This window comes from Malaclemys terrapin, chromosome 13, assembly GCF_027887155.1.
Source record: "Malaclemys terrapin pileata isolate rMalTer1 chromosome 13, rMalTer1.hap1, whole genome shotgun sequence".
NCBI lineage: Eukaryota > Metazoa > Chordata > Testudines > Emydidae > Malaclemys > Malaclemys terrapin.
In genome coordinates, this window is record NC_071517.1 from 45163130 (window position 1) to 45187938 (window position 24809).

Genomic DNA, 24809 nt, shown 5'->3' on the forward strand with positions numbered 1-24809 from the left:
CTCCTTCTAAAGGCTGGAATACCACTGGCAGCCCACAACACTTTGTAAATTTTCCCAGAACCACCTGCTGCAGAGAGCTGTGCCATGAGCTAGGCTGTAGGTCCCTCTGGAGTCCCACAACACAGTGACCCAGCGATGGCGTGAAGAAACGCTGTATGGAGCTGGGTGTGGATGTGGCAGGTGCTGTTTTTCAATCAGCTGTTCTGCAGAGTGGCTGTGCTGCACCATTGCAGGGACCAACAGCGTCAGGTGCTGCCACTCCACAGTCTGTCCTGGTGCTTCCTCCAGGGGCTAACTCAGACCAGAAGGAGTTACCAGCCTCCCAAGAGTAACATATGGCAACGTATACTTAGGAAACGCCTGTTTGCTGTGAACAATAAAAGGAAAGTAAATTCCTCTCTTCCCTGCAGAACCAGCCATGGCTGCTCCGAATCTAGCACAACTGTTCCTAGGTGAACTGACTTGTTCGTTGTGTCTAGATTATTTTAAAGACCCAGTGTCTCTAGATTGTGGGCACCATTTCTGCCAGGCCTGCATCACTCGGTGCTGGGAGGCATTGAGTACAAACTTCCCCTGTCCTGAGTGCAAAGAAACCTTTTCCCAGAGAAACTTCAGACCAAACAGAAAGCTAAGGAATATTGTAGAAGCTTCCAGAAAACTTACACTGGAGTCAGCAAAAGAACCAGAAGTTGAAACAGTGTGTGATAAATACCAGAGGGCTTTAGATGTCTTCTGTCAAGTGGAACAAACACCCATCTGTAGGGTTTGCCATCTATCCGGAGATCACAAAGAACACACTGCGGTTCCCATAGAGGAGTCTGCCGAGGATTACAAGGTAAGAAATCACGGGACGGTGTAAAAGCTGGAACGGCCAGGAACGGCATTTTAATTTTTAAAAAAAGGCAAAAACCAGCGGATACGGTTAGACCCCCTTACAAACAATACTTTAGCAATGAGAACAGACTTATAACACACTGTTCTTAACCTGTTCTGGCCCCAAACCATTTTTAACACCAATAAGGTCCCAGAAAAGTCAGTTCTGAATTGCCCAGGGATGAAATGTATAACCTATAGCCCAGTACTATTACTGTGCGACTGCTGCTGACCTGGGACACACGTTATGCTAGAAATGAAAAAAACATCTTGTGTGCATGTGTTGTGCACTTGTCATGAATCAGTGCAGCCACAGGAACTGGTGGATTTTCCTGAAAAGTGGCGCATGAAGCGGGAGAGGAAAAGTCTCCTGGCTGAAATGTGGCGTATGAAACAAGTGTAGTTGGCTTCAATGACTGTCACCTCTTAAAAATACCCATAACGTCTGGAAGATCCCAACTTGCAGAGATTTCAGGGACCTGGCAGAACTGACACACAAACCCTTCCAGGGGACAGTGAAGGTCATACACATCACTAAGCATTGGGACTGATTTCTGCTTTTCTCTTTTCCATACATTATTTTTTATTTCTTGTGTAGTTGTGGGAAGAGTCGCTCTCATACATGCAGCTGTGACATTAGAGTCTGTTATTTTTCACTGGTAATTTTTAGAGAGGCCTAAATGTTTCTGCTCCACAACTGTTGACAGTACAGATGGCATTGTACGACCATGAGATCTCAAGGGATATTTTCTCCTATTCCTGTAGGGCACACATGGGTCAGGTGTTTCTTCTTGACCCAAATAATGAACAATCACTTTGTCCACATTTCAATCAAGAACTTCATATCCGTATCAATGACACAAAACCTCATCTGTATGGATCAGTCTTTGGAAATATCTCTTCCTTACCAGAGACTCCCCCTGTTAGGAAAAGATGTCTTCCTCTGTGGATCCATTTGTATTGATCAAACCTCCAGTCATCTTTTTTGTCCTTTTTCCCTTCATAACTATATGCAAGCAGCTGTCCATTTTTTGGCTTAGAAGCTGGGAGAGTCGATATTTTGTCTTTTATAGGATTTCTTAAAATGTCCAGTGCTTCTTGCAGTGAAAGTGTCCCAATTTATACATAGAAACTAAACTACACGCACTGGAGAAAAAAGACTAAACAATCTATTTTATTGTATTTGCGCACCTGTGAACATTAGGTTTTCTTAAATCTTCTGCAAAGCTTTGTGCAAATCAGATTAGAGTTACGGGTGAGACACACACCGACTGGACAATTGTCGAGAGGCAATGGATGATAGAGTGGGATGATTAAAGTAGAATAATGTATTGCATTTAAGCAACACACACTCCCAGCTCAGTGACTGACAACAATGATAGGGACCTAGGAGGTTAGTGGCCTATTCTGAGCCTACTTATGTGCCATGCAACCTCTGTTTTCATGAAACTTTGTATCAAAGCCTCATATAGAAACCTTGTACTGATGAGCCTTGGTATATGGCTTTGTATCATATTATTATGTAGAAACTTCGTACTGAATCTTGGTATAATGTTATAGCCCCTAAGGATAGAATAAGATAGAAGAAAAATGTCTCTTTCTTAAGAGTAGAATAAGATCTCCCCCCCGCCCCAATCAGTTGCCCTGTTGAATGAATGAGGTGTGGATGAGGAAGGCGGGAGGCAGCACCTCCAGAAAGCTGCAACTGTTGAAGAGGGGCTGGGAGCCAGACCCAAGAACAATAAAACTTGTCAAGTGGACTGACTAGAGAAGAGCAGACATACTGACGGCCTCTGGGGTCAGAAGCAAGCACCTTCTTTTGAAAACACCCACTTTGAACAGCATTGGGACAACATCCAGAAGGAAGCAGCACAAAGGACTAATGGACACAGACAGAGTTTGAAGCTGGCACAGATTTGCATGAGAGGGAAACTGCTATAAAAGTGAGGTGTCTTGCAAATTAAATAAATGGAGGAAATCCTTCAAAAACAACCAAAGCTAAACCATTTTTTCTTTTGTTAGCACCAAATTCGGAGCCATTTGGAGATTTTGAAGAAAGTGAGAGAAGTGATTCTCTCATTTAAATTGAGTGGGGAAAATAAAAGCCAGGAACTGCTGGTAGATGCCGTTATTACTCAGAAGCAAATGTGCACAGGGACATTATCAATACACGGCTTAGTCTGAGTGTCATCAGAGGAATAGTGAGTAACATGGTCTCATCCGTGTAAGATGATCACTTATTTCTTCTCATTGTAAAGAAAAACTGTTCTGCTTTAGTTGAGAGTAAGCAGGAAAATGCAGCATTAAAGAAAGAGTTTTAATAATCCAGATATTTTCACTGATAATTCGAGTGTAATTTGTTTACTTAACAGTAGTTTCTCCTTTAGTCTTTCAACTAAAGCTGGTTGAAAATTTTCAAACAAAAAATTTTTCCTGCAGATAAAAGGGGTTTAGTAGACAACTTTTTTCATGGGAAAAAGTCACTTGCAACAAATTTTTCAAATTTTTGACAGGAAATTTCAAAATGAAACAAACATTTTTGTGTCATTTCAAACTGAAATTTTCATTTTGCTTTTAAAAAGCTGAACATTTTAAAAATTTTCATATTTGTTTTTTATCTCTTTCTTTCTCTTTTTAGTCCTTTTTTCTACTGAGTGCCACTAAAATGAAAAATTTCCAGATTTTCTTTTCCTGTTTATCACTTTTTCAAAACTGGGAGATCTTTTGAAGAGGTACAGAGAGGAAGTGCTAAAAAGAAAAACGGGGGGAAATGAACATTATTTTGTTCCATTTTGGGAAACAAGAGAAAGAAAAGTGGGACATGTTTCAAAAGTCATTTCAAGATATTTTTTTAAACAAATCAAAAGAAGTTCCATTTTGAAAACTGAGAAATGGAAACAACTTTGAAATTTCAATTATTTTTGCAAATTCCACCACCCCCCTCCAATTTTTTGCCCAAAGACTTTCAACAGAGATAACTACAGCTGGCCAATCCATGCAGCTGCTCTAGGAATCTGCTCCCCAGAGGAGGAGGCTAGTCACTTAGTGCCTAAGACAAAGCACAAGGACGTCATTGGAAATACTCCGGGTCCGTTCAATGAGCTCTGGATCAGGCCCTTAATGGTATCGCTGCTAGACATTGCCATGGAGAAGATCTGGGTTCCAGATCTGGTCTGATTTCCTTGTTCCCAGGGTATCAGGGGCCAGAGAGAGCTCCAGAAACACCATGAATTGATGGACTTCTGTCCAGTTCAAATCTGCTCATTCCTAAACAACCTGCAAACGTAGATTTGCATGTGCAAAAAGGGGTCTTCCCAGCAGCCCAATTTGTTCTCAGGTCCCTGTGTGGCTTAAAATCCAAGATTTATGGTCTGACAAATTTTATGTATCCAAAACTGTTTTCAGAACTCATAACAGCAAATAATGGAGCTCAAATTTTAGTACTTTTTTTAAAGGCCCTTTATGTCTCTATGTATTTTGTGGACAGCATGTGTTCCCCAGTTCAAGTCTAGTGCTTCTTAGTTTGGGTTCTGCTGTTTCCTCTACTAAAATAATCCTTGCCAGTCCAGTTCTGAATCCCACACCTGCTGTGCTTCCTGTTGTTACAAGGATCTGCTTTTCTAGAAGCCACTGATCACAGATTATCCAAATCATGCAAGAAAAATTCATATTCTAAACACCAGTTAGGACTCTTGAAAATCTACTGGAAAAATCTTCTGTCTACTGAGCATAGAGTATGTTCTCCATAAAATGTCAGAAGTTAAATTCTGTGGGGTTGCAATGACATGCTGCCTCGTGCATAAAATGTCCCATTACTCACACCACATTCTTGTCCTTGACCTGTGCTTTTCCTGTTCGTATCTTGTCATTTCAGAAACAGCTAGAAACTGAGAAGCAGAAGATTGTGTTTGTCGTGATTTTGTCTGCCAGAACTGAAGTTAGATAGGGAAGCTATTCATTACTTAGGGTAGCCTGAAAGTGTAAGTAGTCATTAGAACTCCAAAAAAGCCTTCTAATAATTTTATTTTTCAAATAATGCCTTTAATTAGCAAAAAAAGAAGAAATGGTGAGAAATAAAATGTAGCATCCTGGACTTCTCTAGCTGATATATAGGGTCAGATTCTTTGTTGTGACCAGTATCTGCTGTGAGCAGCATTCTTCACTCCTCAGGTTTCTTGCATTGAACTTGGGATGTAGGATAGTGAATGGCCCTGTGTTACTCTGTACCCCACACCCATTGTTCTCACCCAGCCCCAACTTCCTGTGAATGTCAAGAAGCCCACAGGACGGGCCTTCAGAATATTTGTGGGTGAGTGGGGAGAGAGTTTACAGCACGGGGGCAGCACAGCCTGGGGGCATCCCCCCTCTGGACCCACTGGAGTCTGCAGGAGGGGATCTTCCTCACACCTGTGAGTCAAGTATCAGAGGGGTAGCCGTGTTAGTCTGGATCTGTAGAAAGCAACAGAGGGTCCTGTGGCACCTTTAAGACTAACAGAAGTATTGGAGCATAAGCTTTCGTGGGTGAATACCCACTTTGGCGTCTGATGAAGTGGGCATTCACCCACGAAAGCTTATGCTCCAATACTTCTGTTAGTCTTAAAGATGCCACAGGACCCTCTGTTGCTTTCTACAAACCTGTGAGTGGTTAGGAAGATCATTGTTCAACACATCGCAAGACTCAGCCCTCTGATTCCATGTGTGCCAGCTGGTTTTCCAAATGTCATTACACAAAGAGCCTGTGTGCCTCCTTATGCAAACATCCTGGGCCCAGATCCTGCAGTCAGAGCACTTCTCCAAAGGCGCAAAGGCAGCACATGTAATGTTTTTGTTTGCAAAATTAATAAATAACAAATCATTTCTCTTTGAACCTCTAATTGTGAAGACAAAGCGAGTCCCCTCCAGAGCACGGGGGACCCTTAGTATGAGAGATGGGACTGAATTTCCTTTTATCTTTTTCCTCTAGGATATCAAAGACACCTTGAGCAGGTACGTGGCTCCTTCTCACTCTCCCTTTCACTCCCCAATGCAGGGAAGGGATTTTAAACATGAGGCCTGGCTCCCCAGGGTCCAGCAGTGCAGAGTGTGGGGCTGGTTCCCAATGTCCCGCCGTTAAATCTAATCTTGGGGCTGTTGTCATTTTGACAAGACTCCAGAATAGAGCAGCGTGAGAAAAGAGTGATTTACCTACAGACGGGATATGGATTTGTAGTGTAGCTGGTGGAATGGAGACCTCAGGAGATTGGGGATGGAGAATGAGGTTTTCAATTCTAGGTCATTGACTCCAAACTCCACCTAGGTGGGTAGGGATGGAAAGTCAGGGCCATCTGATGACTATTCAATGAGCGGTTTTTTTCTTATTTCACTAGGAGGGTGGCGAAGCACTGGAATGGGTTACCTAGGCAGGTGGTGGAATCTCCTTCCTTAGAGGTTTTTAAGATCAGGCTTGACAAAGCCCTGGCTGGGATGATTTAGTTGGGGGTTGGTCCTGCTTTGAGCAGGTGGTTGGACTAGATACCTCCTGAGGTCCCTTCCAACCCTGATATTCTATAATTCTATGTTTATGCAGTGAGCTGTGTCACAATGCTTGGGGTGGCAAGAGATATGATGGAAAAGACATTCCCTGCTCTAAGGAGTTTATAATTTGCTATTATCAGTAGTACTATGGCAGTGCCTAGAGGCTCAAGGCAAAACCAGGGCCCAACTTGCTGGGTGCTGCACAGACACACAGAGACAGTTCCTGCCCCAAGGAGTTTACAGTCTAAATAGACACAAGAGACAAAGGGCGAAGGGAGGAAGGATTAAAATCGATTGAAGGGGACATTCAATAAAGACAAAGTGCTGCACGTTGGAAGGAAAAATCAAATGTACAACTACAAAATGAGGAATAACTGGGGAGGCAACCGTACTGCAGAAAAACATCTGGGGGTTCCAGTGGATCACACATTGAAGGAGTCGGCAGTGTGATGCTGTTGTGAAAAAGGCAAATGTCATTGTGGGATGTTGTCCCAGTTTGCTGTATTCACCGCAGGTGGTGCCTCCTCCTGGCTGTTCTGGGGATTAGCTCTCTTCCAGGGCCAACCCCTCCCCTTGCCGTCTCTCCCCCATTGTCTCTCTCTCACTCTGCAGCCTCATCTCTCACTCCAGGAGCTGCAGCTTCCTCTTCATGACTAATCCTCCAGCCAGGTCACTAAATGGTTTCCCCTTCTGGGGTGTAGAGTCTCCCTGGTCCCACTGTCCAGGCAGAACAAGAAGTAATTGGTTTAATTTGCAACAAGGGAGATTTACATTAGTGTGACGGGTTCCCGGGGTGCAACCTGGGGCACCCACGGAGTCGGTGCCTTGGTATCACAGGTCCTTAAATTTCACCCAGTTATTCCTGTATTCAGCCCAATAACTTGTATTTGACTAAATCTTAACATGTGTTGACTAAAGGACCTTCCAGAAAGCCATTCAGTCTTGATTTACGGATATCAACAGAGAGTAACGCTTGAAGCTAGATTTAAAGACATCAACAAACAGTAACACCTGAAGCTCCCTAGAAGAGGGGGGGCCACCAGTGCCCAAACTATGGCCCCACCCCTGCTCCACCTCTTCCTTTGAGACCCCAGCCCCTGCTCACTCCTCTCCACCCCCTGCCCCCATCACTTCCTTTTAAGGCAGGTACAAAGGGAGAGAGCAGAGCTCTCCCACTTTTAAAAGTGATGGGGCCATGGCCCCCCTGTTCTGGCGCCCCTGTCCAGAAATGGAGAATCCACCACTTCCCTTGGCAATTTCTTCCAATGGTTAATCCACCCGCACTGTTATCAATGTCTGTCTGATTTCCCATTGGAATTTCTCTGGCTTCAGTTTCCAGCAATTGGTCCTTGTTGTGCCTTTGTTTGCTAAACTGAGGAGCCCTTTAGTACCAAGTCTGTTCTCCCCATGACGGTATTTATACCCCACACTCAAGTGCCAGGGGTCTCTCAGTGCAAGGCGTTTTTACCAGCCCTCAAATCAGTTTTGTGGGTCTTCTCTGCACCGTCTCCAGTATTTCAACCTCCATTTTAAAATGGGGACACCAGAACTGGAGGCAGTTTTCCAGTATCAGTCTCACCAAAATGAAGGGGAAGCTTGTAGTGTCCAAGCTGGGATTGGACCTATTCCTGGGGCAACAGAGACTTTAATCCTCCAGGGTTTGCTGAGCTACAACCATTCACTGGAGTAAAACACATGTTAGTAAAACACAAATCTGAACAAACGCCACAACGAGTAACACTGGGTTGTTCTTCAGATGCGAGACAGAGACGTTTCAGAACCCAGTGGCCTTTTCTTCTGACCTGAAAGGAAGAACCTGTGACCTTTCTCAAAGAAATGCATCTCTGGAGACCAGAATGAAGAAATTCAAAGGTAATAAACAATCACCTGGGGAATTTTCTCACATATATTACACTGATAAGTGACAGAGCTGGGGGAATCTCTGAGGGGTGCTGAAAGCCAGTGGTCCCCAAACTTTTTACCTGGCACTCCCATTACCCCTGTCTGTGCCCCCCTCTCCCCAGAGCTGGGGCCAAGACTTGGCCATGCCTCTGGCTCTGGCTCTGGGGGGGGCGGCAGGATGCGGACAGGGCTAAGGGGACTGAGGCTGGGCCCATAGCTGGGGGCTGGAGCAGAGTCCCGGGTGCGGGACCAGCAGACGGGAACCCCCTGGGCAGGGGTCCGGCAGCCAGGGCACAGGGCCGGCAGCTAGGATCCGGTTCAAAACCTTTGAGTGCGACTCCCCCATAAATTAAAAACATGTTTAAACATATTTAACACCATTATAAATGCTGAAGACAAAGCGGGGTTTGGGGTGGAGGCTGACAGCTTGTGACGCCTCTTGTAGTAACCTTGTGACCCCCTGAGGGTCCCAACCTCCAGTTTGAGAACCCCTGGCCTAAGGCATGCAAATAAGTTGAAAAAACAGGGGCAGATTTAAACTTGATTGAATGCTAATCAGTGAAAAAGTTTCTGTGCATTGGTCTGTCTGTGAACGATGTGTTGGTTTCAGATATTCACAGACATGCTAACTCTCACGAATTAATCGTGAGAGATGCGATTTCTGAGTAAAATTAAGCCCCACTCATGATCTCGCGATAGAACTCTCAGCTGTGGCTGAAAAAAAATCCCGACATTTGAGAGTTCTAAAAATGAGGCTTAATTTTACTTAGAAATCCTGTCACCTGCCCTGGGCACGGCTGGGGCTCCCGCTGTCACCACCCCAGTGCGGCTGCTCCCCTGCCAGCCTGGGAAGTGGGAGAGGGGCCCCCACTGTAGCCCCCAGGCCTAGGGAAGGTGAAGAACCCCAGGAGGAGCAGAGGTGAGGCTGGGAGGGCTTTATTATGGCCTGAGGGCTGCAGGGGGCCTGAAGTGAGCGGGGGGCTGACGGGCTGGGGGGGCTGGATTGCTGGTGGGTTCTGAGCAGATAGGGTGAGTGCTGCGAGGGTGAACTGAGGGCGGTGGGGTAGGGGTGCTGAACTGATGGGGGGTGATGATGGGGATTGGGGGACTGAATGGGGGGTTGGATGGGGACAGAACTGATGGGGGCTGGGGAACAGGATTAATTGCTGGGCAGGAGACGGGCAGATGGGGGGTGAGAGCTCCTGCAGCAGGAGCCAAAATCCCCTTCCCCAGGACATGTGGGCGAGTGGGCGACACTGATTGTCACATGCACACACCCTGGGGAGGGGTCAGGGGAGTTCAAACATCCAGAGACTGACCTAGAAACCACAATAGAATCCTTTAAACATGTCATGATTATTGGGCCAATCTCATGAGATTTGATCCCTTGAAGTCGGCAATGCTGTATTAGCCATTGCATAGCCCTGGGGCCGGCAGTGTGGGGTTTGGAAAGTCCCCGATAGCCCAGCACAAGCCGAGCAGCCGTTCAGTAAGTGTGCGGTGTCCTCACCCCCCCACAGCTCCACACAGTCCTGGGGGGTCAGGGGGGTCTCTGTAAAAGCAGGTTTTCTAGTGCTCAGCTGGCTGATCGTTGGGGGGGCTCTGCAAGGAGACGGGCTGTGCAGAGTCGCATCATTGCACAGGGGGACATTGGATTCCCTGTAATCTGCTGGGAGCCTCCTATGATACCAGGGTCTCTAATCACATCTGTGGGGAGAGGTGGGTGCAGGTGGGGAAAGATTCCAGGGCCTGATTGTCAGGCCCTTTTGTGCTGCTCTGTCAGAGCAAAGGGGCCTTAATGTGCCTGGAAACAGTCCCCAGAAAATAGCTCTGGTGCAAGGGAGCCCCCCCTCCCCCCATCCATGTGAAGTTGGCATAGGGCAGGGGTCTCAATCTCAAATGACCACGAGGGCCACATGAGGACTAGTACATTGGCCCAAGGGCCGCATTTACTGACACCTCCCCCCGCCACCCTCGACCCCACCCCCAATCCACCCCTTCCATAAGGCTCCGTCTCTGCCCCACCTCTTCCCACCCATTCTCTGCCCCCATTCCAACCCCTTCCCCGAAATCCCCACCCGAACTCCGCCCCCTCCCTACCCCCAGTGGGTACAGGAGGGGTGTGCGGTGTGGCAGGGGCTCAGGGCAGGGAGCTGGAGTGTGGGGTGCAGGACGGGTGAGGGGTGCGGCAGGGAGTCAGGGTGCAGGGTGCGGCAGGGGGCTCAGGGTAGGGGGTAGGGGTGCAAGGTGCAGCAGGGGTGTCAGGGCAGGGGGTTCGGCTGCAGGAGGGATTTGGGGGGCGGGCTCCAGCCCGACACGCACCGGGGGCAGGGCAGGCTCCCCGCCTGCCTGCCCTGCCCCCGCGCCGCTCCGGGAAGTGGCCGGACCCTGGGGAAGGAGGGGAGCAGGGGTGTGTGTGGCTGTTGCTTCAGGCACTGCCCCCAGCAGCTCCCATTGGCTGCGGTTCCCCATTCCCGGCCAATGGGAGCTGCTGGGGGCGGTGCCTGAAGCAACAGCCGCACACACCCCTGCTCCCCTCCTTCCCCAGGTTCCGGCCACTTCCCGGAGCGCGCGGGGGCAGGACAGGCAGGGAGCCTGCCCTGCCCCCGGTGCATGTTGGGCCGGAGCCACGCTGGGGAAGGGTGCGGGGGCCACAAGGAGCTCACGGGCCGCAGAAAATAACCCCGCGGGCCGCGTGTTTGAGACCCCTGGCATAGGGGCTCTTTATCAACTCTGCCCCCAGCCATTATTGTAGGAGTGGGTTTGGGGCCATGCTGGGGGCCAGGGCTGGCCCTAGGGGACTGCGGCGTCTGGGGTGCAAGTGATGGATTCATCTCTTCCGGGACCGACCGCGCCAACCAATCGCACTAGCCCCCCAAAGCGCGGGACCCGGAGCGGTCGCCCCGAATCGCCCTACCCAAGGGACGGCTATGCTGGGGGCATAGACAGGAGGCATCACACTCTATTTGCTCTCTGCTTTGCAGCCCTGAGGCCCCTGTAACGAGGGGCCAGGGAGACTAAAGGAAGGACACAGGTGGCTTAAACCCACCTCCCTCTAACCCCCCTCGTCTTTCCCCCAAGCACAAGGATGGAATCACTGAGACTCAGACGCTGGGTCTGGGGCCTGGCTCAGCGGAGCTGATCCTTTCACTCTGTCCCTGAACTGGCTCTGTCGGGGTGTGAATCCCCCAGCACATGGCTGAGATCTCAGCGCTGCTCCCCAGGCAGATCTGGGTAAATCCTGGAGGCAGGAGGTTGCCTGGTTCACTCCCCAGCTGGGGCAGGTTCTGTCACTGACACGATCAGACCCTGCCCCAGGGCTGAGCTCTGCCCCTCATGCTCTGATTCTCTCTCTGCAGCCAACGTGACTCTGGATCCAGACACGGCCCATCCCCGACTCATCCTGTCTGCGGATCGGAGAAGTGTGAGATGGGGACTCAGACCACAGGATCTGCCCGACAACCCTGAGAGATTTGACACTATGCGCTGTGTGCTGGGCTGTGAGGGATTCACCTCAGGCCGACATTACTGGGAGGTGGAGGTGGAGATGAAGAAATTGGGAGTCTGTGCTGTGGGGGTGGCCAGAGAGTCTGTGAGGAGGAAGGGCCGGATCAGCCCTAACCCTGATGTAGGGATCTGGGCTGTGCAGGGCTGGGAGGATTGGTACCAGGCTCTCTCGTCCCCTGTGCAGCGCATCTCCTTGTCCCCAAGCTCAGCACCCCGCAGGATCGGGGTTTATCTGGACTACGAAGGGGGCCGGGTGGAGTTTTTCGATGCTGGTACCGGGGACCCGATCTTCTCTTTCCTGGAGGCCTCTTTCTCCGGGAAGAGAATCCGTCCGTTCTTCCGGGTTAGCACTACTGTCCCGCTCTTCCAGACTAAGGCTAGGGTGCAGCTCCTCGAGCCCCCACCCTCCTGATCTCTATGACCTGGAGGACTCAGCCAGTCTCCCCCCGCACAGACAGGGCTGCAGGGGGGTGATGCTCTACCCATAGCTCTGTGGCTGTGGAGGTCTGTGTGAGGCTCTAGGCTGGTCTCTGTGCTCCTGGGAGGCCAACTCTGTGTGGCGTGGGGCGGGGTCCAACCAAGGAAGGAGGGAGCTCCCCTTTGGGAGGGACCCAGCAGAGGGCCAAGGAGAGACCCCTTAACTTGGGGCGGGAGAACAGAGGGGAGGCCTGGCTGAAGGGGCTGGGTGGGGAGAGCAGGGGGGAGGCCTGGCTGAAGAGCCTGGGGGGAGGGGGAAGCAGGGGAGGGTCCTGGCTGAAGCGACTGGGGGGAGGGGGGATAGACCAGAGAGCAAACCAGGCGTCATGTGGGGAGAGGTTACCAGGGGATCAGGGGCAGGTATCGCAGGGGAAGCAGAGCTGAGCAGGGAGGACCCAGCGGCACAGACAACGTCCTGCCCCTTGGCTTGGGGGACACAGAGGCTGGGGACCCGTCGGGCCCCCCAGGGTTCCACCAATCAGAGCCCAGGACTGGAGTCCTCTGCTCCCCTTCAGCGGCTATTCTAGCAGCGTGAGCAGGACACTGGGTGGTGGATTCAGACTGAAGAGCTCCTAAGCGCCCTGTGGGCCAGCACTTGAGATCTGCAGTTCCTGACACAGAGGCAAGTGAGGGATCGGACACTGATCTGTGGGCCAGATGTTTCAGAGGGATTTAGCCTTTAAATACCCGGTGCTGTGAGCTCTCTTATCAGAATAAACTACTCAATACCCTGTGTAATCCCAAAACTCAAACGAGGAATCGTTCCTTTTCCAGCAAAAGTGAAATAATTAAGATGTTGAAGTGATTGTTCCCTTACACAGTGTTTATGGCAGGGCTAATATTGGCAGATTGTGTTATAAAGTTGGGCTAATGAGTGTCAGTTAGGGTACAAGGGGGTGCTCAGTGGTTTGAGCATTGGCCTGCTAAACCCACAGTTGTGAGTTCAATCCTTGAGGGGGCCATTTAGGGATCTTGAGTAAAAAAAAAAAAACTAGTTGGGGATTGGTCCTGCTTTCAGCAGGGGTTGGACTAGATGAGGTCCTTTCCAAGCCTATGATTCTAAATTTCACTTTGTTTATGATTAAACTACAAGTCAATGTTTTCTGAGGGCTCCAAGGCGGGTTCTGCTTCTTAGAGCTAGGAGAAAAATATTTTCTCTGCCAAATTAATTTTAAAAATTAAAAAATTGAAGGAAATTTTTAAAATGCTGTTTTTGTTGGACAATTTTTGTGGAATTTTTCCTTAGTTGAAAAAAATTAAACCAAACTTAACAAAACATTTCAGTTCTTTGGTTGTTATATTCCCCCCACCCACACTTTTCGCTCTGCCTTTTCTCTGCCTTCCATTGGAAAATGGGGGGGGAGGGGGTAGAAAGAAAAGTGAGCAGACACACCCACAATTCCAAGTTTGTTTCACTTTTTCAGAAGCCAAGACTCACAAAAGCATGTTTTGATTCAAAAAAATTAAACAATTTGTCATTTAGTTTAATAAAAAAAACTGAAGAATTTCAAAGGAATGAAAAATTTCCCACCGCATTTTTAATTTCCCTTGAAAAGCCAGTTTTCAATGAAAAAATTCTAACCTGTGCTACCGCTTCTGAAGGCTCAAGTGTGGGATACCTATTTTACTTCTGGTCTTTACCAAAAGGGATAATTGTGACCAGATGCTTAATATTAACAACAAGCGGAAAAGATCTCAGACCAAAATAGGGAAAGAACAGATTAAAGACTATTTAGATAAGTTAAATACATCTAAGTTTGTGGGTCCTGAAGAATTTTCACTGTAGGAACCAGCTGAAGCAATCTTGACCATTAGCAGGTATCTTCAAGAACATGTGGAGGACTGGTTAGATCCCAGAGGACTGGAGAAAGGCACTATGTTTGCCTATCTGAAAAAAGGAAGATCAAGGGAATTAGAGACCAGCCAGGATAATTTCAATACCCAGAACAAATTATTCTTCTTCGAGTAGTGTCCCTGGGGTGCTCCACTGTAGGTGTATGTGCGCCCCTGTGCCTCTAATCGGAGATTTTTGGTAGCAGTGTCCTTTGAGCCAGTGCATGTGCCTTCCCTCCCTCCTGGTCTACCCCGAGGCTATTTAGCACTGCAGGGGCGAACCCCCCCTCACTTCCTTCTACATAAGTACTGTTTAGTTTGTTACTGCTGTTCTCCTTAAAAGTAGTTAGGCAAGTGTTTATTTTATTCCTTTGGGGGGGGGAGAGAGAGAAAGGAAAAGAAATTCAGTTTCCTGCCCTGTCCGGTGCATTCCCCCCCCCCCCCCCCCCGGCATCTAGTAGACTCATAATTTTTTTCAGTTAAAAAAAAAAGTAAAGAAGCCATTCTTCTGCATTCCTCCCTGCTAGAGGATGACAACCCCCTGCCCAGGGGCATGCCTGGCTCTCTCTGCTCCAAGCCGTGGAGAGTATACGTATAAAATGTGCAGATGACAACAAGTTGGGAGGAGTGACAAGCACGTTGAAGGACAGGATAGGAATTCAAAACGATCTTTACAAATTGGAGAATTGGTCTGAAATCAACAAGATGAAATTCAATAAAGACACGTGCAAAGCATTATATTTAGGAAGGAAAAATCAAATGCACAAACACAAACTGAGGAATAACTGGCTACGCGGCAGTACTTCAGAAAAGGATCTGGGGGGTTATAGTGGATCACAAATGGAGTATGAGTCAACACTGTGATGCTGTTGCGAAAAAGGCAAATTTCATTCTTGGATGTACTAATGGGAGTGTTGGGTATATGATACAGGAGGTGGAGTCTCCTTCCTTAGAGGTTTTTAAGGCCTGGCTTGACAAAGGCCTGGCTGGGATGATTTAGTTGGGAATTGGTCCTGCTTTGAGCAGGGGGTTGGACTAGATGACCTCCTGAGGTCCCTTCCAACCCTGATATTCTATGATTCTATGATTCTAAGATAATTATTCCCAACTCTACATGGCCCTGGTGAGGTCTCATCTAGAGTTCTGTATCCAATTCTGGGGACCACACTTTAAGAAAGATGTGAACAAATTGAAGAGAGTCCAGACAAGAGCAGAGCACATGATGAGAGACTTAGCCAACAAGACCTATTAAGAAAGGAGGAAAGAACTGGGCTTGTTTCGTCTACAGAAGAGAAGGCTGAGTGGGGACATGATGGTCTGCAACTATGCAAAAGGCGGATACAAAGAGGATAGTGATCAATTGTTCCCCATGTCCAGCAAGGGTAGGACAAGGAGTGATGGGCTCAGTTTACAGAAAGGGAGATTGAGGTTAGACATTCGGAAAAACTTTCTAACTTTAAGGATAGTGAAGCATCAAACTGGTTACCTAGGGAGGTTGTGGAATCCCACTTATTGGAGGTTTTTAAGACCAAGTTGGACAAACACCTGTCAGGGATGGTCGAGATTTACATGGTTCAATCTCAGGACAGGGGGTAAGACTAGATGACCTCTCGAGATCCCTTACAGACCGACATCACTATGATCCTCCAGTCACACCTCAAGCAAGACTAATTTAGGCTTATTTGAAATAAATCCCTTACCAAATTAAGTTACAATGATATAAAACACCTGGACCAAGTCCTGTATTTGATGTAAGCCACGTGTAAACCAATGTAAGTGTCCACAAATGGGTTTGCACTTTACTAGTATAGAAAAGGCCTTACCACTATGGTACTTACGGGCAACGAATTCACTGGAAAGGACCGTTAGTAGATAAGATAAAAGCAAATGTCCATGTTCTCTGAGAATGATTTATTTACAACCTGATCTAGCTTGCCTGGTCATCCTAAAATAAAGGTGCAGGGAAATGTGTATGAATATTATCTAAATAGCTTATTGGAATCCTGATGTTACCGAAATATCGGGTCCACCTAGCTGAGAGCCAATAACAGCCAGACAGGGATAAGGAGGAGTTGCTTTATTCTGCAGAAGAAAGGAGAGCTTTGCACCTTGGTACAAAAACTTTGTTTTATACAAATTTTATAGAGTGCTCCCTTTCTTGTATGGAGTGGACTAAGGATGGGAACAGTCAAGGAGGTAGTATACCCACTGCTGGTCGCCCCATTATTAACTTGAATTGTGGTGTCCTTAATTTTTGTTGGTGGGATCTGCCTTGGTATGGCTGTCGCCCCATGCTCCGTAGTGGAGGGTATCGGACCCGTTCTAGTTGGAGATGCCGCTGCCTGGGGTGGCCATTGTCTAGGGCAATACATGGGGGGGGGTATCTTCCCAATAGTTGGCTTCTTGAGGGGCAGAAGCCCTCGGGAGTAGAGGGACTTGAATTTGTACCTTCTTTAACCGACGATGAGCCTCATCGTCCCACAAAAACCAATAGTCCATTTGCCCTGGTGCCTGGTTTTCTAATGCCAGGCGCAAGGGGGTTAAATAGGTCAGAATATTAAAGGACCCATACTTGGGCCATTCAGTACGCAGGACTGGCCATTCCTGGGTACAAAGTTGTATAAAGCGCTTCCTTGACATTACTTTCTGAACACCGGGTAAAGGCCATTTACTTAACATATAATTCAAAGGGCTATCCTCAGAGGGTTTTCCCTGAGACCCACCCATCTTTCTTTTGACACTCAAAGAATTAAACAGAGAACAGAGGGAATTATGGTTTAATCCAGAATCTTATTACAGGAATTTCTACTTACACTGACCGCTATAGGGGACGGGACAGAAGGATCTCGATTCGACCTCGGAGCTTCATCGCATGCTATGGCTTCCACCCTGAGGAATTACGAACGAGAGGCTCAGTTCCGCCCCACACCTAACACCCAAGTGTACAAGACAGAAATTTATTAACCGGTTAACCAGAACAGAACCAGAGTCAGATAGTGTTTCCTTATCCTATTAGGACTCACCTTATCGGAGCACGAACCCCAGGGGCTGCGGTGAAGCAGAGAAAGAGGGGCTAAACACCCCGTTGGTGCCGTTCCCAGTTCACCGCAGCCAGCCGGAGTCCAATGTCCGAGCTAGGAGGGTCCCATCTGGGGTGCCAGAAACTGTTACCGACATATCGGGTCCACCTAGCTGAGAGCCAATAACAGCCAGACAGGGATAAGGAAGGGTTGCTTTATTCTGCAGAAGAAAGGAGAGCTTTGCACCTTGGTACAAAAACTTTGTTTTATACAAATTTTATAGATTTTTTATACATACTTAGACAAAGACTCCTGCCGTGCTAACACTTGATTGGTGGTTGCCAGACCCCGTACTTCTGTTATCTGGTCAGTGAAAACCAGTTTGGAGCCGGTCTCCTCTGCCTTAAGGCAGGGGAGAAAAGATAGTTTAAAAGTTCAGGCTAGCTGTGTACGTGAGGCTCCTGCTCCCCCTAATGGCTGTTGGTAGCCATAACGGCTGCTAGATTGTTAAGAAAGAAAAAGGGGGTTACTACTGACTGTCACACTGACATGGAACGATCCCTTACCAAACAAAGTTACATTTCTGGCAAGGGAAAGATGATAACATTTATAATCAGGGAACTAGCTCTCCCTCTGAGACTTCTCGAGACTCCTAGACTTTAAAGCTAGAAGGGACCATCATGAACATCTAGTCTGACCCCCTGCACATTGCAAGCCACAGAACTTCACCCACCTATTTCTGGCTGAGTTCCAGAAGTCCTCAAATCGTGGTTTAAAGACTTCAAGTTACAGAGAATCCACCAGTTACACTAGTTTAAATTTGCAAGTGACCAGTGCCCCATGCTGCAGAGGAAGGCGAAAAATCCAAGGGTCTCTGCCAATCTGTGACTGGGGAATAAAATACCTTCCCAACCTCTAATATGGTGATCAGATAGACCCTGAAGATGTGGGAAGACCCACCAGCCCGACACCTGGGAAGGAATTCACTGTAGTAGCTCAGAGCCCTCCCCAAGCTGGACTTGTCATGGGAATCTGGAACAAGAGTGAGACTTATTGGGCTAAAAGAATTCTGACCAAAAATTAGCCCCATACAGAACCATTTCAGTCCACATTAAAAAGACTAAAAATTGGCTAACTGATAGATCTCAAAAGATAATAAATAAACTGGGAATTATCATCCAATGGGGTGTTCTCATGCCATCCTGCAGGGATCTGTTCTCAGCCCAAAGTAATTCAATAACTTTATCCATGATTAGGAATAAAATATAAATAATTCCTGGTCAAATTAGCAGGTGACTCAAAAATTGGGACAGGCCAGTTGTACAGATGGATCAGGATGGCTTGGTAGGTTGGGCTCATCTGAACAACTTGTGTTTAAAGACAGCCAAATACAATGTCAAACTTAATGGGACAACGAATGCCAGTCACACTTACAGGATGAGGGATTGAAAGCTGGAAAAGAGTGACGCTGAAAAAAGGATGTACGGTCCATAGTGGAAATCGGCTGAACGTGAGCTCCCAGGGTAGTGCTGTAGCTAAGAGGGCTATCACAATCCTTGGATGCATGATACAAGCATGGGAATTGAGAGTAAGAGGAATGAGATGGTATGCAAAGAGGTTACTTACCTTACCATAACGGATGTTCCTCAAGATGTGTTTTCTGTGTGTATGCACTCACTGTGTTCTTGCGCCCTCTAGCACCAGACATCAGAACTTTCTAAAAAAAAACTTTCTGAAAAAAAGTCCTCTCCCTTGCACAAGTTGTTTCCGCTCCCAGAGCCAGGAGTAGAACCCGGGACTCCTGGTTCCCAGAGCCCCCCACCCCCTGTAACCCACTAGACCCCACTCCTCTCCCACACCTGGGAAGAGAACCCAGGAGTCCTGGCTCCCAATCACTAGACCATGTTCCAGTATTACACCCCTAGGTTCCCCCATCCCCTGTATGAGTATCAGAGGGACCCCTATCCCTAAAGGAGAATCCACCCCCCCGCCTGCCCAGCCTCCACCCAATCAGCTCCCCTGGGCCAGCTGAAAAGGGGCCAAGTCCCCAATCCCAGCTCCCGGGCTGCGCTGGGGTGAATAATGAGCCCTGGGACAGCGCAGGGTGATGATAAGTTTCCTGTTTATTGGTAGGTTTTTAACTCCCCATGGAGGGGGTGGAGCAAGCAAGGAGGGGGCGGAGCCATTGGGAAGGGGTGGAGCTACTTGAACTTGATGGACTTGACCCTGAAGTCTCTCTCCACTGAGAAGAATTCGATGGCCTCCAGCCCCAGCCTGTTGGGGAACTTGAACTGCTGCTCTCCTGGCAGAGCCACCGTCAGCTCCTGGGTGTTGAAGGAGATGCAGACCTGGGGGAGGGGCCAGAAAGTGGGGGCAGAGCCAGAGACACCTGCCTCCTAAGGGGTTAAATACCATCCCCCCCAACCCTCCTCCAGTCCACCCAGAACTGAAGACACCCCCCCAAAGAGATACAGACTCATCTGCTAGAGGGTGGCTATGCCCTTCCATATCTCATGGAAACAGTCCCCGACCAGACCACCCACCCTCCCCCCCACCCGCGGGGAGGCTGTGCCCCTCACAAAGATGTGGGGCCACCCAGACTTTAATGCCGCCCCGCTTTGAGATGGAGGCCACGGCCGGCGATCTATTTGCCCCTCACAAAGAAGGCGACTCCAGCTTGGCCCGCTGTGCATGATGGGCTGAGCGAGCCCCCACACGGTGCAGTATGGGCCGAAACACCCCCCCCCCCATTGCGGTGCAGGGCAAGGCAGTGACTTCTGTCATCTCCATGAGGAACTCCAGGCTCCCTCTCTCTGAACAGACCCTCAGCCTGGCGTTCCCCTGCACACACGGGGGCTCCTGGTTGAACTGGAAAATGGCCTCCCCAAAGCAGTCGCTCGGCTCCTCACCCGGTGCCCCCCAGCGCCCCATTGCTCCCCTGCCCCAGCATAACTCCCCTTCCCCCCATGCAGAGAGAGGCAGAATCAGATCGAGAGGGGGAGAGAGGGGCAGAGAGTGGCTAAGCGAGCCCACAAGGCCATCAGATCCACACGGGGCTGCAGGGGTTGGCTCCCTCTGAGAGCGGGAAACAGCAAAATCTGTGGCTTGGCCAGAGCACGTGCTGGGAGCGACAGAAACCAGGCCTTGGGGACACTGGGTGCGATGGACACTGCAGGGAACCGAGAAACCTCAGGGGACACCAGTGATGTGGGTGGTCTGCATGAGGGATACGGGGCCTGAGAGTAACCCAGCCTCAGGAAATCAGGTACCATGGAAAGCAGGCATCTGGGAACCAGGGCCACAGGCAAACCAGACCTCTCAGAGCCTGGGCCACGAGGAAAGTCAGCACCCGGGAAACTGGGGCACAGAGAAACCCGGTGCCATGGAAACCAGGTGCCATGGAAAGAAGCCATTAGACAAAAAGACTTTGAGGTTGTGGTGGACAATCAACAGAACGTGAGCAGCCAGTTTAACGCTGTGGCTAAGAGGGCTAATGCGATCCATGGATGTATCATAAGGGAAGTGGACAGGGCACTGGTCTATGGCACTGGTGAGGCCAATACTGGATACTACGACCTGTTCTCAGGTCCACATTTTAAAAGGACAGAGAAGACATATGCAAATAAATAAAAACTGAAATAAACATCTAGAGGAGAAAGATCTGAGGTCTGGAAAACCTGCCTGACAGTGATCCACAAAGGTAGCGAGGCTCCTAGTTTCCATCTGGGCTGGAGAGACTAAAGAAGCTCAACCTATTTAAGAGGCACCTTCATCAATTTCTCTTATTGAAGAGAAAGTTAAGATGCAACTTCATCATCATCTATAGGTACCTACACAGGGTAAAATCTCTGATAATAGAAGGCACTGTAACCCAAGCAGGTAAAGGTTGAACAAGCTCTGAGGGCTAGAAGTTTAAGCTAGGAAAATTCGATCAGGAAATAAGGCACAGATGTTTAACAAATAAGGGTAATTAACCATTGCAACAGGTTCTCCAGTGGTGTGGTGGAATCTCCTTGACCAGGAATCTTTAAGTTAAGATTGAATTGATCTTTCTAAAAGATACGCTCTAGTCCCACCTTAAGTCATTAAGCTTGATTCAGGAGTCACAGGATAACATTCTCTGGCCTGTGTGATACAGGAGACCAGACTAGACTATCACGATGGTCCCTTCTGGTCTCAAAATCTGTGAATCTATGACAGATGGACAAGATGGGTTTAGACCTCTGGTTATTGGGAACATGTTTGTTTTAGGGTCAGAGTTAAGGAGGTTTGGGTGCGGATCATTGAGCTGTGCTGATTGACTCCTGTTGAGGGTCTGGTCCGAGGGGTGAGGTTGGTGTCAGAATTATTTGTTATGTCTACTTCTCTTGCAGTCCCCTTAGTGGGTGCTTTTAGGCTGGGATGGGATAGTTTAGTCTGGTTCTGAAAGGCATTCTGAAAACTTAACTCTAAGCGACGGAAGCTGTTTGCGTGGAGGAATAACTAATAATAGCTAACCCCAGTTAGGCGGTTGGAATTGCCCTCAGAGGGAGCACAGCTGTGGGGGAAGGGCGGGGGAGACTCCCTGTATCCAAAATGGCTGATGTGACAGTGCCTGGCCCAGGCTCCCAGGGGGAATTTCCACATCCTCGGTATGTCGCTGTCCCGGCCTTCAAGAACCAAAGACCTTGGACGGGAATATCAGGCAGCTCGGGCCGGGTGAAGGGCCTTACACCCTGCGCTGTGTCTCTCCCCTCCCGGCACAAGCAGCAGGCAAAGACCAGAACTGACCCTCCTTTCACCAACTCTGTGTCTGCAATAAGTGACATGGTGGTAGTTGAAAGTGGATAATCCGGCCTTGCAGGTCTAATTGGATTTCAAAGTCCATGTTAATCAGGAAAAGCCCAGCCCCAGTTCTGAGCAGCCTCTCTCAGGTGGTATATGGTGTCATTTGGAAACTGAAAGTTTAATAGAGATAAAGGCGTCTTTGGGGCAGCAGCAGAACCTGTCGGCCATTCCCAGACTGTGAGAGAGAGACGGAATCGGGGAGATTTCAGGGCTCTCCCCTGGAGCCCACCTGTAAGCGGATGACATGTTTCGGGGTTACTCTCTCTTTGTCACCATCTAATGGGGTTGCCAAGCCTCCAGCATTGTGCTGGGGTCTCAAGGAATTAAAGATTAATTAAAGATTATGTCATGTGATGAAACCTCCAGGAATACATCCTACCAAAATCAGCAACCCTACATCTCCTCTCCTCTCACAGAGCCAGGTGCACAGCCAGAATTGGACAGGTGAGTATACAGCACCCGCCATGAGGGAGTGGGGGAGGAGATGTGAGCTGATCCCCTAGATTGCTTTTAACCCTGATCTGGGGCGATTCTCTGAAACTGTGGTGGACCCATAAGGCCCTTGATCCTCCAGCCATGCCCATTTCCATCATCAAAGAGGCTCTTCCTGCCTGGAGAGACTTGTGGGTGGTTTAGACAGAAGTTGGGAATTATCTCAGTGATGGACCCTGGATTTCAGGTGTCCCGAGGAGTGACACAAAGGGTGGAGTTAAGGTTGCTTGGGGAGCCTCAGCTGTGTATTTCCCAACGTGCCAATGTTTGTTTCTTTGCTTGAGGACCGGGCTGTCTCCTGTTTTCTGTTGTTCTAAGGAGGGTGATGCAAAGGGCAATGTGAGAGTTGTTTGGGTGACCTTATCTGGGGATTTCCAGTGTTTGTTTATTTCCTCGAGCGTAGCCATAACTTGCAACGTCCAGGCTCTCTCTGGTCTTTCCCTTCCTTTGCACAAAGCACAAGTTGCTGCCTCCAGCCCAGATGAACAGTCCCAACCTGTGACCCACCGGGCACCTGCCTGTGAGCAACAGAGCTGGCTGGTTACAGGGTACTGCTGTATCCCTGGCAAAGTGTGCGTTGTGTCCCCCTCTAGCAGCTGGTCCATATAGCAGGTAACAGCCCATCACTGCTAACAGCTCATGGTATAAGCCAAACTCTACAGGTCTACAGCTCTTACCAGGATGAGGGAGACCCAGGATCCAGTCCCCCTGCTCCGATGACTATTCAATTATTTATCCACCATGCACACACCCCCATTGGCTGGCTTAGGTGGCCCCCTACTTAACCTGCTGGCTTTTGTGAATCACAGTCTCTGTGCCTGGTTCTCCCAGGCGCACCAACAGCAATTCTGGGCACCAGGGCAGAACAATTAATGCCCCCCCCTTGCCCAGAGAATCCCCGAGCACCCCCCACCAGAGGAGCCCTGGGCCAGCCCAGCCCTATCCCCCACCTGCTCGGTGGAGCCCCAGGGCAACCGCGCCTCCCCTCCCTTCCCCAGACCCAACCTGCCTGCTCTGGGGAAAAGCCGAAGCATCTTTTGATTCAAAGACGTTTTTGATATCCCCTGTGCAGGTTCCGGGGCCAAGTAACCCTGCTCCAGAACCTGCATGTGGCATATCAAAAGCCTCTTTGAATCAAGAGATGCTTTTCCCCAGAGCAGGCAGAGCTACCGCGGCAGTGGCCAGGCCCCCAGGACCTTTTAAATCAGCCTGCCCCCTGGGCAATTGCCCCCTTTGCCCCCCTATTGGCAGCCCTGGGCTCTCCCCAGGCGTTGTATAGGAGCCTAGGGGCCGAACTGAGGCACGGTGAATGGCAGTGATCTGCCAGACACCTGAAAGTTGGGCGTGGGGTGACACTCAGCAAGTTCCTTTTGTGCATCTGCTCCCAAACCCTGCACAAGCTGAACATGTCGTACAGCCACATAAACGCAGAGCAGAGGCTGGATCCAGCCCTGGGCTGCATGTTGGACACCCCACCTGGTGCCACTAACGATAGAAATACTTCTCTCCTGTGTCTGCTCCATGAGCCATTGCCTGGGGCTGAGCCCTACAGCTCTGGGAGACTCCAGATGCACCCCCCTGACCAACCCTAATGTTCTCCAATGCAAATAGGCATCTCTTGTTCTCAGGACCTGCTGGAGCAGGGCAGGAGAGAAGCTGAGCGTTGGCGCTTGGGAGCAGGACGCTCCAGAAGGACCGAACTAAATCCATGCGACCTGCATCTGCTCCGCCCTGAGAACCTGGTGGAAGCTGCAATCCCAGGGGGATGCGACGGATGAGCTGAGAGCCCGTTTCAGCCCCACTCTGCAGGACTCCGACCTAGAACCCCACTAAGTGCAACACAAAAGCAAACTGAGCCGGATCTCGGCCCATGGTGCGGGTGTGTCTCCATGGTCAGAGAGGGGAGAAGGTGGAATGGGCAAGTCACCGACAGGGCCGTGGATCAGCCTTCATTAGGGTCTAACCCAAAGTCTGTGAGTGTGATAAGTTGCACATCACAGCGCAGAGAGTGAATCACCAGCAGGAAGCATCCAAATCCCGGAGAAGCTGCTTCGACTGAGCCCAGCAGGGAGCCCTCGTGTGGGGGCAGCGCCAGGATGGCCGACCGCAGCGAGGTGGAGGATCTGATGCTCATCTCAGGGGATGGGGAGTGTGAGATGAGTGTGTGTGACACAGACAAGGAGCCAACGGGGGACGTGTGTCTGGCCAGGTTCCGCGCCCGCCCCCAGCCGCTGAGCATGGAGACCCTGCAGGGAGCGCGGGACGGACTGGAGCGACGCGGGGAGCTGGGCGAGGAGCTGGGCAGCTGTCTGAACCTCGCCCTGGAGAGGTTCTGCCGGGAGCCCCGGTGTGTGCAGGAGAACG

At 49.5% G+C, this 24809-nt stretch overlaps 1 protein-coding gene and 1 pseudogene across 1 annotated transcript in view; both read left to right on the forward strand.

Moving 5' to 3' along the window:
• The first annotated feature begins 418 nt into the window (after positions 1 to 418).
• LOC128847407 (zinc finger protein RFP-like) lies at positions 419 to 12208 on the forward strand (annotated as a pseudogene).
• A 9926-nt stretch (positions 12209 to 22134) lies between these two features.
• The window catches only part of LOC128847215 (uncharacterized), an 80838-nt gene continuing 78163 nt past the window's right edge, over positions 22135 to 24809 (forward strand). Inside the window, exon 1 of the mRNA XM_054046583.1 lies at positions 22135 to 22184. The gene's annotated coding sequence lies outside the window, so the exon portion shown is untranslated. The remainder of the gene's footprint in view (positions 22185 to 24809) is intronic.